The 14,635-nt window shown below is 35.1% G+C and overlaps 2 long non-coding RNA genes and 1 pseudogene across 2 annotated transcripts; all 3 read left to right on the forward strand.

Annotated features, from left to right (window-relative positions):
* The first annotated feature begins 27 nt into the window (after positions 1-27).
* On the forward strand, positions 28-565 carry LOC107061315 (uncharacterized). Its single transcript, XR_001473913.1, has 2 exons — positions 28-101; positions 200-565. It is a non-coding gene; the product is annotated as an uncharacterized lncRNA (long non-coding RNA).
* Positions 566-4,710: 4,145 nt separating this feature from the next.
* LOC107061314 (uncharacterized) lies at positions 4,711-13,259 on the forward strand. Its single transcript, XR_001473912.1, has 3 exons — positions 4,711-6,601; positions 6,733-6,860; positions 13,070-13,259. It is a non-coding gene; the product is annotated as an uncharacterized lncRNA (long non-coding RNA).
* A 24-nt stretch (positions 13,260-13,283) lies between these two features.
* On the forward strand, positions 13,284-14,630 carry LOC102579766 (pentatricopeptide repeat-containing protein At3g22150, chloroplastic-like; annotated as a pseudogene).
* The last annotated feature ends 5 nt before the right edge of the window (positions 14,631-14,635 follow it).

Here is a 14,635-nt window from a genome sequence, read left to right on the forward strand (position 1 = left end):
ATCACCTGACAAAAAAGTAACAGCATCGCAAAAAAGATCGCGTTGAAGTTGGTTATAAGTGAATTTCGTCATCTGAATAGCTAAATAATCATTTGGCAAAGGTAGTTCTTAAATGTTTACTTCTTTTTCCTTCTATCTTTGTATACATTCTTTGTTTCCGGGCAGGGGGTGAAGGACATAAGAGAAGATTTTCCTATAGGTAAGGAAGAGGTGAAAATGGAGCATTAGTCACTGAGCCCATGGACGAAGATAATGATATCAGTTCCATTTTTTATGTTGGGAAAGCACCAACTGCTCATAGAGGAATGTCTGGTTATATATGCAGCTGCAGGGGAGGCTCCTGCTTAGTCACATCCCTTTGCCCCCTCAGCTAAACTCCCGTTGACGATGAAGACTTTTTTTATCTGCATGACTTGTTCACAGATCAGACGTTCTGATTTGGTGGAGGAAAAGCTGTTCATGTTGATATTAGTTGCTCACAACCAGATAGGTTGTTAACGTTGATACTGCACTTAGGTTTTTGCAGACTTATTACATTATGTTAGACAGTATTGCTATTCTTTAACGTATGTTTATCAATTAAATGATCAAAATGGTCCTTAATGTATGGGGTTGAACTATTTTAGTCATTCATATATACCTCGTAATCATAGTAAAAGTGACCCTTTTCCTACAGCCACCACCCTTAATGTATCACTTTTTTTGTACATTAAGGACTACTTCGATTACATGGTATATATGGACTAAAAGGATTACTTTTCTGTACATTAAGGACTATTTCTGTTTGAACACCCCCTTCTGACATATTATGTGAACTCCTTGTCTTGTGAAAGTAATTGCCAATGTGGTTTTTAGTTGTTGCAGCAAATATATTTCTGGTAATTCACAGCAAAGTTCACATTGAAAACAAAACACTGAGAGAGTGTCCATGAACATCCCTTTGCCATCTGAAGCAAGTAAAAGGCGTATAGATACCACTAGTTCTATGAGTTCAACTGAACTTATTGTCTTCGACTCAACCTAAACAAAAGAAAGAAAATGCATGCATACGTATAATAAGATCACAGTCATTCTGAACTCATTAACTGGTTATTATTGTCTAACTTTGAAATATGCGCTTTGCTAGTTATCTCAAATCTTGTCATCAGTATCACCTTCAATTGGAGCTGCTACATTTATGTATAGCTTCTGGCCATTGATGCAACTACCATAATTGCCGGATTTGAAGAAATAATCTCCAGGTACCAACATGAATGCTATTGCTGGACTATCTTTGTGCTGCTTTGAAGGAGTGCTGGAATTGCATGCATAATAGTTGTATTTTCCAATCTCCAACAAATCCTCTGGCTTTTGGAATCTAAATTCTACAAATAAAATGGTACCAAAACATATTAATGCTTGTAAAATTAGATACAATATGTATATAGGTACACGAAAAATAACTTTCTAAAAGATAAATAAAGTTATGAACCATATTCAAAGGGAGTGAATTGACACCCCTTGCCAGAAAAACCAACACTTTTATTGATTTGATTTGGTTTATGAAGTTATAAAACCGACATAGCTGGTTTGATTTGGTAAATGAAAAAATCGAACTAAAGAACCATCTATATGTACACCCCTAAAATTAGTTAGTACCTTTATATCCTTTCAAACATAGCTAAAGAAAGACTTCAGGCCAAATTAGATATGAGGAAAGGATGAAATGACAAGAAGAGTGCTTGGTGAGGAGACAACACGAGGAGGAAATTCTCGCGACTAAGGAAGCACGTCCCTTAAAGGGAAAGCCAGAGAAGGAGCCTGCTGGACAGCCTCACCTTCTGCTCCCAAATTAGCATATCCAAATTATGAGAAAGCCTATAGACGCTGCAATTGCAGAATTTGCACCTTGCAAATGTCTATTTGTTCAAGTATGTAAATAAATTGCACACACGATTCAATTAATAATGGAAAATTGTATAAAATAGCAAATTATTAATTCAAAATAAATGTTATAACCATAGTTTCAATTAATTTTGATTTGTGGCAAACACTTTGCCATTCGCCTCTCTCCCTTTAATCTCGCTCGCCGCTCTCCCTCGCCTCTCTCACTTTATACAAACACAAATGTATAAATTGTGTTGGTGTTTGCAGTGGCGTACGCATGATTTTTTCTAAGCGGTGTCACAATTAAAGAGACAAAAATGGCTCAAGAAGAAAATCAATGAAAGTTTTGTTTTAGACCTCCAAAAATTTGAGGCCTCTTTTAATTAGATAATATTTTAAAATTTTAAATTAAACCATTCACATCTTCATATTATTAAATAAAGTTTGATTCATTATCTTGTTCTTCCAAGTCAGTTGTAGCTTGAGTCGTTAAAATTGGCTTTGAACATTTTTTATTTTTTTTAGAATAATACTCTCCATTAAAAATTTAGACTAATATGATGTGATCTGCCCAATAAATAATTGAGGATCAAATAATAGAGGATTGCGGACAATTTTAATCAATTTAATGAATTCTAAATTATTTCATTGTAACAAGTAGATGGTAAAAATTAAAATTAATTTTATGAACAAATAAAAATAAAAATTCAAGCACATAATAAAAAAAATAGAATAGCAAGAAAATACTAACCTGATGTGGAGATTCGAGATGTCGATTAACAATGATTGATGAACAAGAATGGAAAGAAAATTGAACAAACTCACACAAGTCAGAAATATACAAATACAAGGATTTAAGGAGTCAACACTATTTTTATTTAACTATAATCCTAATTGATAAAGGAGATTTTGAGTTTTATATTAATTCTAAAAATAAATAAAAAGTTGTTAGATTTTGAATGAATTAGAGTGGGTGTGTAGGTTTTTAATGAAGGGGCTATTGTTTTGAATTTTAAACAAAAAATTAATAATTTTAAGAAAAGAAAAAATTAAAACATGAATAAAACAAACAAAAAAATGAATAAAACAAACAAAAAACATGAATAAAAAAGAGAGAAAAAACAACCCCGGGGAATCGAACCCGTGATGTTTCGCACATTATGTTGTGCCTCTACCATCTGAGCTAGGCGCAACCTGTTACAAGGGGAGTCCTTTCAATTGTTTTAACCTTTAGTTGTTTTTTTGTTTGTTTTTTATATAGGTATATTCGGTAAAAAAATTCGACGAAGCCGTGTCACTTGACACACCTTAGATATGCCTAAATCCGCCTCTGGGTGTTTGTATAAAGCGAGAGAAAACTGTATATACAAATTTAAATACATGTCTCTTCGTCCTATACACTTATAATTATATAAATATAAATCTTCTCCTGCCCAGTTCGCGTTTGTCTTTCTTTCTTTCTCGCTTTATACAAAATACAATGCATAATTTGTGTTTGTATAAAACGAGAGAGATTTGATATACAAATATAATTGACGTTATTATATTTGCATTTATGAAAATATTTATCTCACAAAAATTAGCTATTAAGTAAATAATAAAAATTAAACTAATACAAACTTCAACTGACGTTATTACAAGTCATATGAACTTTTCTTTGTCTAAAATACTGAAATATTAAAAAATAGTTAATAAGTAAAACAAAAGGGTAATGTTTATATAATAATAACTATTCTGAAGCAAACTTCCTAACAATCTAAATCACACAAGTAACATTGATAAATAAAGTTATTCTTTTGTCTTAAGCATAAAAAAAATCGTGACAATTCTCTAAATTTTGAAAAAAGATATTCAGAAGCATATATCTACATCACAAGAGAAATTGTTAACAAAAATAAATGAATTTAGACTACATCATGTTAACTTCATCTATTGGAACATTACATACTAATGTATATATTAAGCAAAAAAATAATTATTATATCATCAAAATTATTTTCCTCAAGTACTCAAGGTTATGGAATATACCCTTTTAGGATAGAAGGACTTACTTCATCAGAATAATGATACTTCATATTCCGCTAAACTTCGAACTCATCCAATGACAATAAATCACACAAAAAAAATTATAATGCAAGAAGAAGAGTAGAAGATTAAAAAAAATTGTTCATCAGAATAGTGGTTGACTATATATTATCTCTATTTATAGTTAACAAAGGATAGTATGAACAAATATTTTTTGTATCTTATCTGAAAAGTCATGACATTTCCGAGAATTCACAACCCTTTGGAAAAGTCACAATTTATTGAAAAAGTCACAACTCTTTGGAAAAGCCACAACTCATCGAAAAATCACAACCCTTTGAAAAAAGTTACAACTTATCGGAAAAGTCACAACTCAACAAAAAAGTCACAACCTAAGTTAGGGATATTATAGTAATTCAACATTCAAGTTATGAGTTCATGTTTTTAAGGTAATATAGATATAAAAAAGATATAGATATAGATATAGATATAAATAGATATAGATTAATTAATTTATATAAAAAAAACAATTACTCCATCTGTTTCAAAAAGAATGACCAAATTTCCTTTTTAGTCTGTTTCAAAAAGAATAACCAAATTTCCTTTTTAGTCTGTTTCAAAAAGAATGATCCATTTCCTTTTTTTGTAACACTTTAACTTTCCACGTGATATGTTTAAAACCACAAAATTAAAGGACATTTTAGTACATTTAACATAACTTTGATTTAGAACCACTAGATTAAAAAGTCAAACTAGGTCATGAAGACTACTTGTTAGGTTAAAACTGAAAAAACAAATTGAAATATTGAAGAGAATGAGTATTTGTACGACAAAACCATTGTCTTCTTTCTCTTCCTTCAACTTTCTCACAGTCTCCATCTTTGAGCTTAACCCATCTCCCAAATTAATCTTCTCTACCCCTCACCGACCAAGAATGCACTCTTACAGACTCAAAATCCAGAACAATTGGCTTTTGTTTAAGCGAATCGTGAAGACAAGGCCAACCCCATCTCGCCCGCCAACTGTTCGTTACAATTCCTCAACCATCAACTGTCCTTTGGAACACAATAATAGTTGGGTTTATTTGTAATAACATGCCCCATGAAGCCATTTCATTCTATTCTCGATTGAAACATGTGGGTTCGTCCGTATGTGATCAGTATACTTATTCCTCTGTTCTCAAGGCTTGCACGGAGACCAAACGGATTCTTGTAGGTAAATCTGTGCATTGCCACATTCTGCGTTCTGGGATTCATACTAGTAGGATTTTTAGTAATTTTTTGTTGAATATATACTCTGCTACTTGTCTTACATCGGATAATGGTACTGATTGTGATTTAGTTTAAAGGGTGTTTAGAACTATGCGTAAAAGAAATGTTGTTGCATAGAATTCTATTTTTTCATGGTATGTGAGAAGGAAGAGGTTTATGGAATCAGTGAGGTGTTTTGTTAAGATGATGAGATTAGGCATTAAGCCAACTGTTGTTAGTTTTATACTTTTATTAATGTTTTTCCTGCTGTATCAGAAATAGGGGATGTTAGAGTTGCTGATGTTCTTTATGGATTGCTTGCGAAATTGGGTAATGCATGTGTAAATGACTTGTTTGTTGTTAGTGCTGCCATTGTTATGTATGCTGAGCTTGGTTGCGTTGATTTGGTGACCAGAATATTTGAGAATACTTGTGAAAGAAATACAGAGATCTGGAACTCTATGATTAGCGGGTACATTTAGAACAATTTTCCTTTAAAAGCTGTTGATCTCTTTCTTTAAGCTGTAGAAGCAGAGGATGCTGTTACTACTGATGATGTGACATTTGTATCCGCTCTTATGGCAACTTCACAATTGCAGCATTTGGAGTTTGCCCAATAGCTACATGCATGTCTGATAAAGAAATGCAGGGATTCACAGGTTATTTCGCTTAATGCTATGATAGCCACATATTCTAGGTGTAACCATGTTCTACTCTTTGCAGCAGAATGGTTTAGAACCAGATGCTGTTACCTTTGTAGCAGTCCTGTCTACTTTCAGCTACACCGGATTGGCTGATACAGGCCTTAAATATTTGAGCTGATGGGTGAAGAATACGGGATTCAGCCATCAGCAGAGCACTATGCTTGTGTGGTTGACATGTTAGGGAGAGTTGGACGGTTGGATGAAGCTCATAATTTTTCTTAACATTTGGGTGTTGAGGGTAATGTCTTGGGAAGATGGGGATCACTCCTTGCAGCCTGCAGAGTGCATATAAATTTTGAATTGGGGAAAATTGTTTCCAGTAAGCTGCTTGAATTAGAGGGGAGTGATGGAATTTATGGTTATCATATTCTGCTTTCAAATATATATGCAGAGGTAGGAAACTGGCAGTCTGTCGATAGCGTCAGAAGAGGAATGCGCAAAATGAGATTGTCACAGGAGGTTGGCTGTAGTTGGATTGATACTTCTGGATATCCACACTGTTTTGTATCTAAAGATAAGAAACATCCTCAGTACTGCATGATATATGATATGTTGGCATATTTAACCATCAATATGTAGGATGCTGGCTATAAGCCTAAACTTGAACTAATAGAAGAGTGGATCTATGGGCTAGAAGAATAAAAAGCTATTAGTTCTCCCACTATGTACCTTTGTATTCATGATATTTTGGACAGGATTTTGCTAGAGTTCATATGATTGTAGTTTATCAATGACCAGCTGCCTTTGAAATTCGAGGTAATTAAGTTGTGTTTTAGCTTTTTTTAGTTTAGTTTTTTCTTCTGAATTATGCTTTTTTACTTTGTAAAGATACTCAGAAGTAGGATATTCAGTTAGTGAAATGTATGTATATTTCTTTATTAATACAGATCAGTCAAGAATATCCATTTTACCTTTTTGGTGGGAAACGAGGAGTCCCAGATCGCAAAAGAAGGGTCTTATCCAAAATGACAACTTCTATCAAGCTGTCTGATTGACTGAAGCACATGTAAATTAGGTGACCAGTTCTTTCCTTTGAATAACTTATACTTGTCCTGCAGGTCGACTTTTAAACTGTTGTATTAAGGATTTTCTTTGATATAGTGTTTGCAAGTTCATGCGTGTTTTTATATTGGAGCCAAATGGCATTAATAACACTTGTTAAGGTTGGTCCAGATAACTATTAATATGTCTGCTAAGGTTGGTTCAATTCGTGGGATATTATAGTTCATCTTTCAATAGCATGATTTCACTATATAGACCCTTTTGTTGTGTATTTTTCATATTGGCTTATCAAACCTCTAAGAAGTACTTCAGAAATCATTAAGAACCCCTAATAGTTTGGCAACCTCCTCAATTTCCCAATCATTCAATGCGCTCCTAAAAAGTAGATTCCAACCGTGTTGACTCCAGGCTTGTTCCACAGTGTCATTGTTCTGCATACTCAATGTATATAGAAGAGGGAATAGGTTTCTCAAAGTGTCTTCCTCTATCTATCTTTCATTCAAGAACTCTGTCTTCCGTCGATCCCCAACACTAATACATATGTTGTTTTTGAAATGTGGCCATAGTCTTCTAATGGTCTTCCAAACACTGCATCCAAATGTGCCCATCACCTCTTCAGTTGTCCATTGGTTAAATAAACCATACTTTCCTGATATAAATCTCTTCTATAAGGCTCTATATTCTATACAGAATGTCCATAGCCACTTTTGGAGTAAACTACTGTTTTAGAGACTTAGGTCCTTCAACCCTAGCCTCCTTGGTTTTTGCTAAGTGTGAGAGTATCCCACTTCACCAAGTTGTAGCCTTCCCTTTCTTTGTTGCCTTGCCATAGAAAAGATCTCCTGAGCCTATTTATTTTCTTCTCAATGTTCTTGGGGACTGGAAATAAACTCGTCATATAAGAAGGTGATTCATCTAATATTGACTTGATGAGGGTCACCCTGCCACCTAGAGACAAATACTAGCTTCTTCACCGGGCTTATTTCGTCCCACATCTATCCAACACCACATTGAAGACTTCCAACTCTTTGTTCTTAGCACCCAAAGGTAGTTCCAAATATTTTGTTGGTTGTGCATCTACCTAGCAACTCAATGTCTCAACTAGCCCAAGAAAATTGTCAACTTGCTTGATAGGGAGGAAATGACTCTTCAGCCAATTGACATGGAGGCTTGAAATGCTCTACTAAATAGTGAGTATAGCTCTTATGTGTCTAATTTGTGCCTCCTTTACCTCATAGAATATAAGAGCATCATCAACATAGAATAAGTGTGTGATCTCCAGCTCCTTCCCTCTCCCAGCAAGTGCACTAAATCCTCTCCCACCCATTTAGTCTTTGACTTCCGGAACATGTGATTCAACCCCTTCATGGCTATTAAGAATAGGAATAGGGACATAGGATCTCCCTGTCTAAGACTTTTCTGAGATTGGAAGAATCCTTCAGTGTTTCCATTTATGAGGAGGGAAAACTTCACACTTGAAATGCAGTTATTGATCTAGTCAATCCACTTGCTACCAAATCCCATGTCCTTTAGTATTTTTAGAAGGAAATTCCAATTAACATGTTCATAGGTTTTCTCAGTGTCTAGCTTGCACAGAATCCTAGGTTTTTTCTGCCTTACCTTGGAGTTGACCATTTCATTAGCCAACAATGCTGCATCCATTATTTGCCTATATCTTAAAAAAGCCATTTGGTGTTCATCAACCAATTTCACTATCACTTTCTTTATTCTCTCAGTTAGCAACTTGGAGATGATTTTATAGACTACTCCTATCAAACTGATAGGTCTAAAGTCTTTTAGCTCAATTGAATCAGGTTTCTTTGGGATTGAAGCGATCAATGTAGCATTAAATGATTTCTCAAACGCACTCCTCTGATGGAAATTTTTTGTACTCAACATTCAGTTCTCTTTCAAAATATCCCAACATTTCTTAAAGAAAATCCATAGTGAAGTCATCAGGGTCTGGTGCTTTGTCCCCGTCATACTGGTTGATGATCAATAACACTTCCTCTTCTGTAAATGGTCTTTGTAACCATTCATTTTCTTCTATAGACTTTTGGACATCCTACAAAATGAAAAGAGGGTCTCCAGGATTCAAGTTCTGAGTAGAGTCTGGCATTTAATACATATGACATGGTAATAGAGGAGGTTGCTTTAATGGTTCCAAATCCCACAATGTTATGTGTTGAGCCATCAACTACCATTACTTGAGAGGGTTCTTTGTGGGATCGAAAGGTAGAAAATATATTAGGATTACGTGTCATGTAATTACTAGTACCTGTATCAATCACCCAGTTGTTCAAAGAGGAGATCGCATATGCTTTTCTTGAATCAACAAGGGTAGTAATTGAAATGAATTCTTTAAGGGATTCTTGATACTAAGAGGACTCGCAAACTCATTCGCCGAAACCAAAATTGTCTTACCCTCATAATTTATAGCCATATTTCCTCCTTTCTAATTGTTTGAGTTATAGTTTCAACTCAAAATATTATTATAGGAGAGGCTAACAAACACAAACAATACCAACATATACAATCCAGTATTGAAAAGGCAATTTGTTAATATCAAGACATGCAAAATTTTATGGGATTAAGTCCATACAAAATTTGAACGAAGTTGTACAGTTAAGACATATTGACCCAAGTGAACATTTTGGGTTAATACAACCGGATTAATTATTTTAGTCAAGATTGCGTGACTTAAGTCAAATCCAACTACATTGGGCTAGGTTGGGCTTCTACAAAATGGTCCACCCACATGTTTTAAGCCCAAGGGTCCATTAGGATTACTTGGAGACTACCGTAAAACCTTCCATTCATGCCTTTATAAAATAAAAAGGCTACATATTCTCTTTGGAGGCATCTTGAAAATTCTATAACATGTTGGAAGATTCTAAGATGGGATTGGACAAAGACAAGAGTGTGCTCAACTGGAACAACGACCAACAAAGACCAATTACTTAGATAACGATTCTTACCCTTCTGCTTTAAGGCTTTAAGGCGAACTGTATGGAGGTAGGAAAGAAAGACGTCTCACCTTCTCTAGTGTTAGTGAGAGCAATTTGAGTATCCTTCATGCACCTCCTTTTGTAGATAGAATCTTAATGAGTGGAAACAAGCAACCTTACTAAGAAAGGTTCTTGTTGAGTAAGGCCGACTTTCAAGCCAACCCTTGGTATAGGTTGTGCACTTGAGCGCATGATTGGTCCATTGAAGATTGTACAAGCCTAATGCAGGCATGCATACATCTTATATCATGATCATGCCAATGCCATCAACAAGCCAATTTCATTTATTTGTTCTATTAAGTACTTCTTTCACGTCATTAGCTTTAAAAAATTGTCTCCCTTTACTGGTTCACCTCGATGAAAAACTTAAGAATTGCCTAGCTTCAAAAGGTCATCAATAATATTTGATTCCAAGAAATGAGCAACCAATTCACCCAACAAAATAATTGTAGTCGATAGTCAAATACCACATTTATTTGACATCAAGAACAAGCATCCACAAAAAACTATTAATTCAATATTGAGCAAAATTCAGCAAATCGCGACAACACCAAACTGAAACCAGATCTAAATCACTGAAGGAGAGACTAGCATACTAGAACATTAATTGTCCCGAACAACATGTTTTAGCCCTAGTCTATTTCCATTATTATGTATTGCCATCTTGGAAGGGGCTCTTGACGTGATATTCAATTAGAGGAAATACGTGTAAGAACTGTTTGTCTTCTCAACAAGTTACTCAAAAATATCTCTCCAGAACTGAAGCTTTTATGAAGACCAAAGACACCTATGAGATATATGAAGATGTACTCTATCCACCTAAAAATATAATAAGATATGAGATGTGCACACCAACGTGGTTATTGAGAAATAAGAAATTTTGAAATTCCATTTTAGTAAAAATGTAAGTCGTTCAATCAAATACAAAAAATGACATAAACATCAATTTACATTATTAATGTCATCCTCAAGAACTGTACTGGACACTAACTTGTGTTCCTGTTCTGTCCAAGAAGCCCCTTTTCGCCATTCTACATCTACAAAAAATGATATAAACATCAATTCAAAGTATTAATTCTGGTTTTGCATTTCAGGATAATTAGATAATGTACATATCTAGACTCGATGACATTGATATCTTCAATTAATACATTACAATGATCCTTAATATCATCCGTCAATTTCCCAAGAAGTGCTTTTGCCATTTCCTTCAATAGATTGTTGTTATCCTTGTTGATCGCAAGAGTATTCTCAAAGATTTTATTCTCCTCCTTAGTCCAGAAGGAGTTATTGCACGTTCGATCATTGTTCATTTTCTTTTAGATCTACACGGAAAGCTCAAACATGAAAAAGGTAAGCTCTTCAAGAGGATTCATAAAATGGATGAATGTAAATATATGACCAAAATTTATCATAAATATCGGGCATCTAAAATAAGATTTTTTGTAACCCCTGACACTTAGAAATTAGAAACAATCGCAGCAACACACAATCTTCTAAATCAGTTATGGATACTAAGAGAGACTGTTTCTGAGACACTTGGCTCAAGTTACTTTTCTTAGTATCCATAACTGATTTAAAAGAATGTGTGTTGCTGCGATTGTTTTTGATTACTAAGTGATAGAGGTTACAAAAAATCTTATTTTAGATGCCCGATATTTATGGTAGTTTTGATCATATATTGACACTCCTCCGTTTTCTTAATCCTCTTGAAGAGCTTATCTTTTTCATGTTAAAGCTTTCGTTGTTGATCTAAAAAAAAATGAACACCGATCGGACATGCAATAACTCCTTCTAGACTAAGGAGGAGGATAAAATCTTTGAGAATACTCTTGCGACCAACGAGGGTAACAACAATCTATTGGAGAAAATGACCAAAGCACTTCTTGGGAAATCGGCGGATGATATTAAGGATCACTATAATATCTTAATTGAAGATACCAATGCCATCGAGTCTGGATATGTCCCCATTACCTAATTATCCTGAAATAGCAAAACCAGAATTCAAAAGCATATGTAGAATGGTGAAATGGGGGCTTCTTGGACCAAATAGGAACACATGTCAGTTTGCAGTACAGTTCTTGAGGACGACATAAATAATCTGAATTGATGATCATTTCTTGTATTTGATTGCACGTCGTATATTTTTACTAAAACGGAATTTCAAAATTTCTTATTTCTCAATGACCACGTTGGTGTGCTTCTAAACATCTCATATATTATTATATTTCTAGGTGGATAGAGTACATCTTCATAGGTGTATTTGGTCTTAACTGCATCACCAATATAATACAAAGTATTAATTCCAACTTCTGAGTTCCACAATATTTTCAGATTAAATATGTAGGTTTTTACTTTTTAAAATTGTCAATGGTTAGGCTTGCTTTCATGAGAAGTGGATGAGTATTTGTAAGACCAAATATTTATAAGATCATAATTTTGAAGTGGATGAGTATTTGTAACACCAAACCATTGTCTTCTTCAACTTTCTCACAGGCTCCATCTTTGAGCTTAACCCATCTCCCAAATTAATCTTCCCTACTCCTCACCGACCAACAATGCACTTTCACAGAGCCAAAACCCAGAACAATTCGCTTTCGTTTAACCCCATCTCGCCCGCCAACTGTTCGATACAATTCCTCAACCAACAATTGTCCTTTGGAACACAATTATCATTGGGTTTATCTGTAATAACATGCCCCATGAAGCAATTTCATTCTATTCTCGATTGAAACATGTGGGTTCATCCGTATGTGATCAGTATACTTATTCCTCTGTTATCAAGGCTTGCGTGGAGACCAAACGGATTCTTGTAGGTAATGCTGTGCATTTGCCACATTCTGAGTTCTGGGATTCGTCCTAGTAGGATTGTTAGTAATTCTTTGTTGAATATGTACTCTGCTACTTGTCTTACATTGGATAATGGTTCTGATTGTGATTGTGATTTTGTTGAAAGGGTGTTCAGAACTATGCGTAAAAGAAATGTTGTTGCATGGAATACTATTTTTTCATGGTATGTGAAAAGGAAGAGGTTTTCGGAAGCAGTGAGGTGTTTTGTTATGATGATGAGATTAGGCATTAAGCCAACTGTTGTTAGTTTTACTAATGTTTTTCCTGCTGTATCAGAAACAGGGGATGTTAGAGTTGCTGATTTTCTTTATGGATTTCTTGTGAAATTGGGTAATGCATATGTAAATGACCTGTTTGTTGTTAGTGCTGCCATTGTTATGTAAGCTGAGCTTGGCTGTGTTGATTTGGCGACCAGAATATTTGAGAATACTTGTGAAACAAATACAGAGATCTGGAACTCTATGATTAGCGGGTACATTCAGAACAATTTTCCTTTTAAAGCAGTTGATCTCTTTCTTGAAGCTGTAGAAGCAGAGGATGCTGTTTCTACTGATGATGTGACATTTGTATCTGCTCTTATGGCAGCTTCACAGTTGCAGCATTTGGAGTTTGCCCAACAGCTACATGCATGTCTGATAATGAAATGCAGGGTTTCACAGGTTATTTCGCTTAATGCTGTGAGCCACATATTCTAGGTGTAACCATATTGGCAATTCACTTTAAGTTTTTAATGGAATGAAGGAAAGATATATTGTGTCATGGAACACCGTGGTGTCTGCTTTGGTACAGAACGAACTGGATAACGAGGCTTTGATGCTTGTATATGAGATGAAAAAGCTATGGGTCGCAATTGATGATATAACAATTACCATCCTGCTTTCTGCGGCATCAAATATTAGGGACAGGGAAATTGGTAAACAGACCCATGCTTATCTTCTGAGGCACAATATTCAATTTGAAGGGATGGAGAGTTACCTGATAGTCATGTATGCCAAATCTAATATGATTAGAGAAGAACGAGCAATATTCCAGTCGAACTTCACATATGATAAAGATCAAGTCACGTGGAATGCTATGATTGCTGGAAACACTCAGAATGGATTAATTGAACAATCCTTTGTTGTCTTCAAGGAGATGCTTGAGCAGAATGTGAAGCCAAATGCTGTGACCTTAGCATCAATCCTCCCATCATGCAGCCAGTCAGGAAGTATAGCAATAGGCAAGCAGCTACATTGTTTTGCAATTCGCTAATTGTTTGAGAACAATGTTTATGTTATTTCTGCTTTGGTAGACATGTATTCAAAATCAGGAATCATTGATTATGCTGAAAGTGTTTTCTAAAATCTCTTGAGAAGAACTCTGTGACATATACAAATATGAGTTTGGGATATGGCCTTCATGGGATGCGTAGGAAGCTCTAAAACTGTTCTACTCTTTGCGGCAGAATGGTTTAGAACCAGATGCTGTTACCTTTGTAGCAGTCCTGTCTACTTGCAGCTACACCAGATTGGTTGATTCAGGCCTTCAATTATTTGAGCTGATGGGTGAAGAATAAGGGATTCAGCCGTCAGCAGAGCACTATGCTTGTGTGGTTGACATGTTAGGAGAGTTGGACGGTTGGATGAAGCTCATAATTTTGCTAAACAGTTGGGTGTTGAGGGTAATAACTTGGGAATATGGGGATCACTCCTTGCAGCCTGCAGAGTGCATAGAAATTTTGAATTGGGGAAAATTGTTTCCAGTATGCTGCTTGAATTAGAGGGGAGTGATGGAATTTCTGGTTATCATGTTCTGCTTTCAAATATATATATGCAGAGGAAGGAAACTGGCAGTCTGTAGATAACGTCAGAAGAGGAATGCGCAAAATGGAATTCTCAAAGGAGGTTGGGTGTAGTTGGATTGATACTTCTGGATATCCACACTGTTTTGT

Source organism: Solanum tuberosum, unplaced genomic scaffold (assembly GCF_000226075.1).
Source record: "Solanum tuberosum cultivar DM 1-3 516 R44 unplaced genomic scaffold, SolTub_3.0 scf00133, whole genome shotgun sequence".
NCBI lineage: Eukaryota > Viridiplantae > Streptophyta > Magnoliopsida > Solanales > Solanaceae > Solanum > Solanum tuberosum.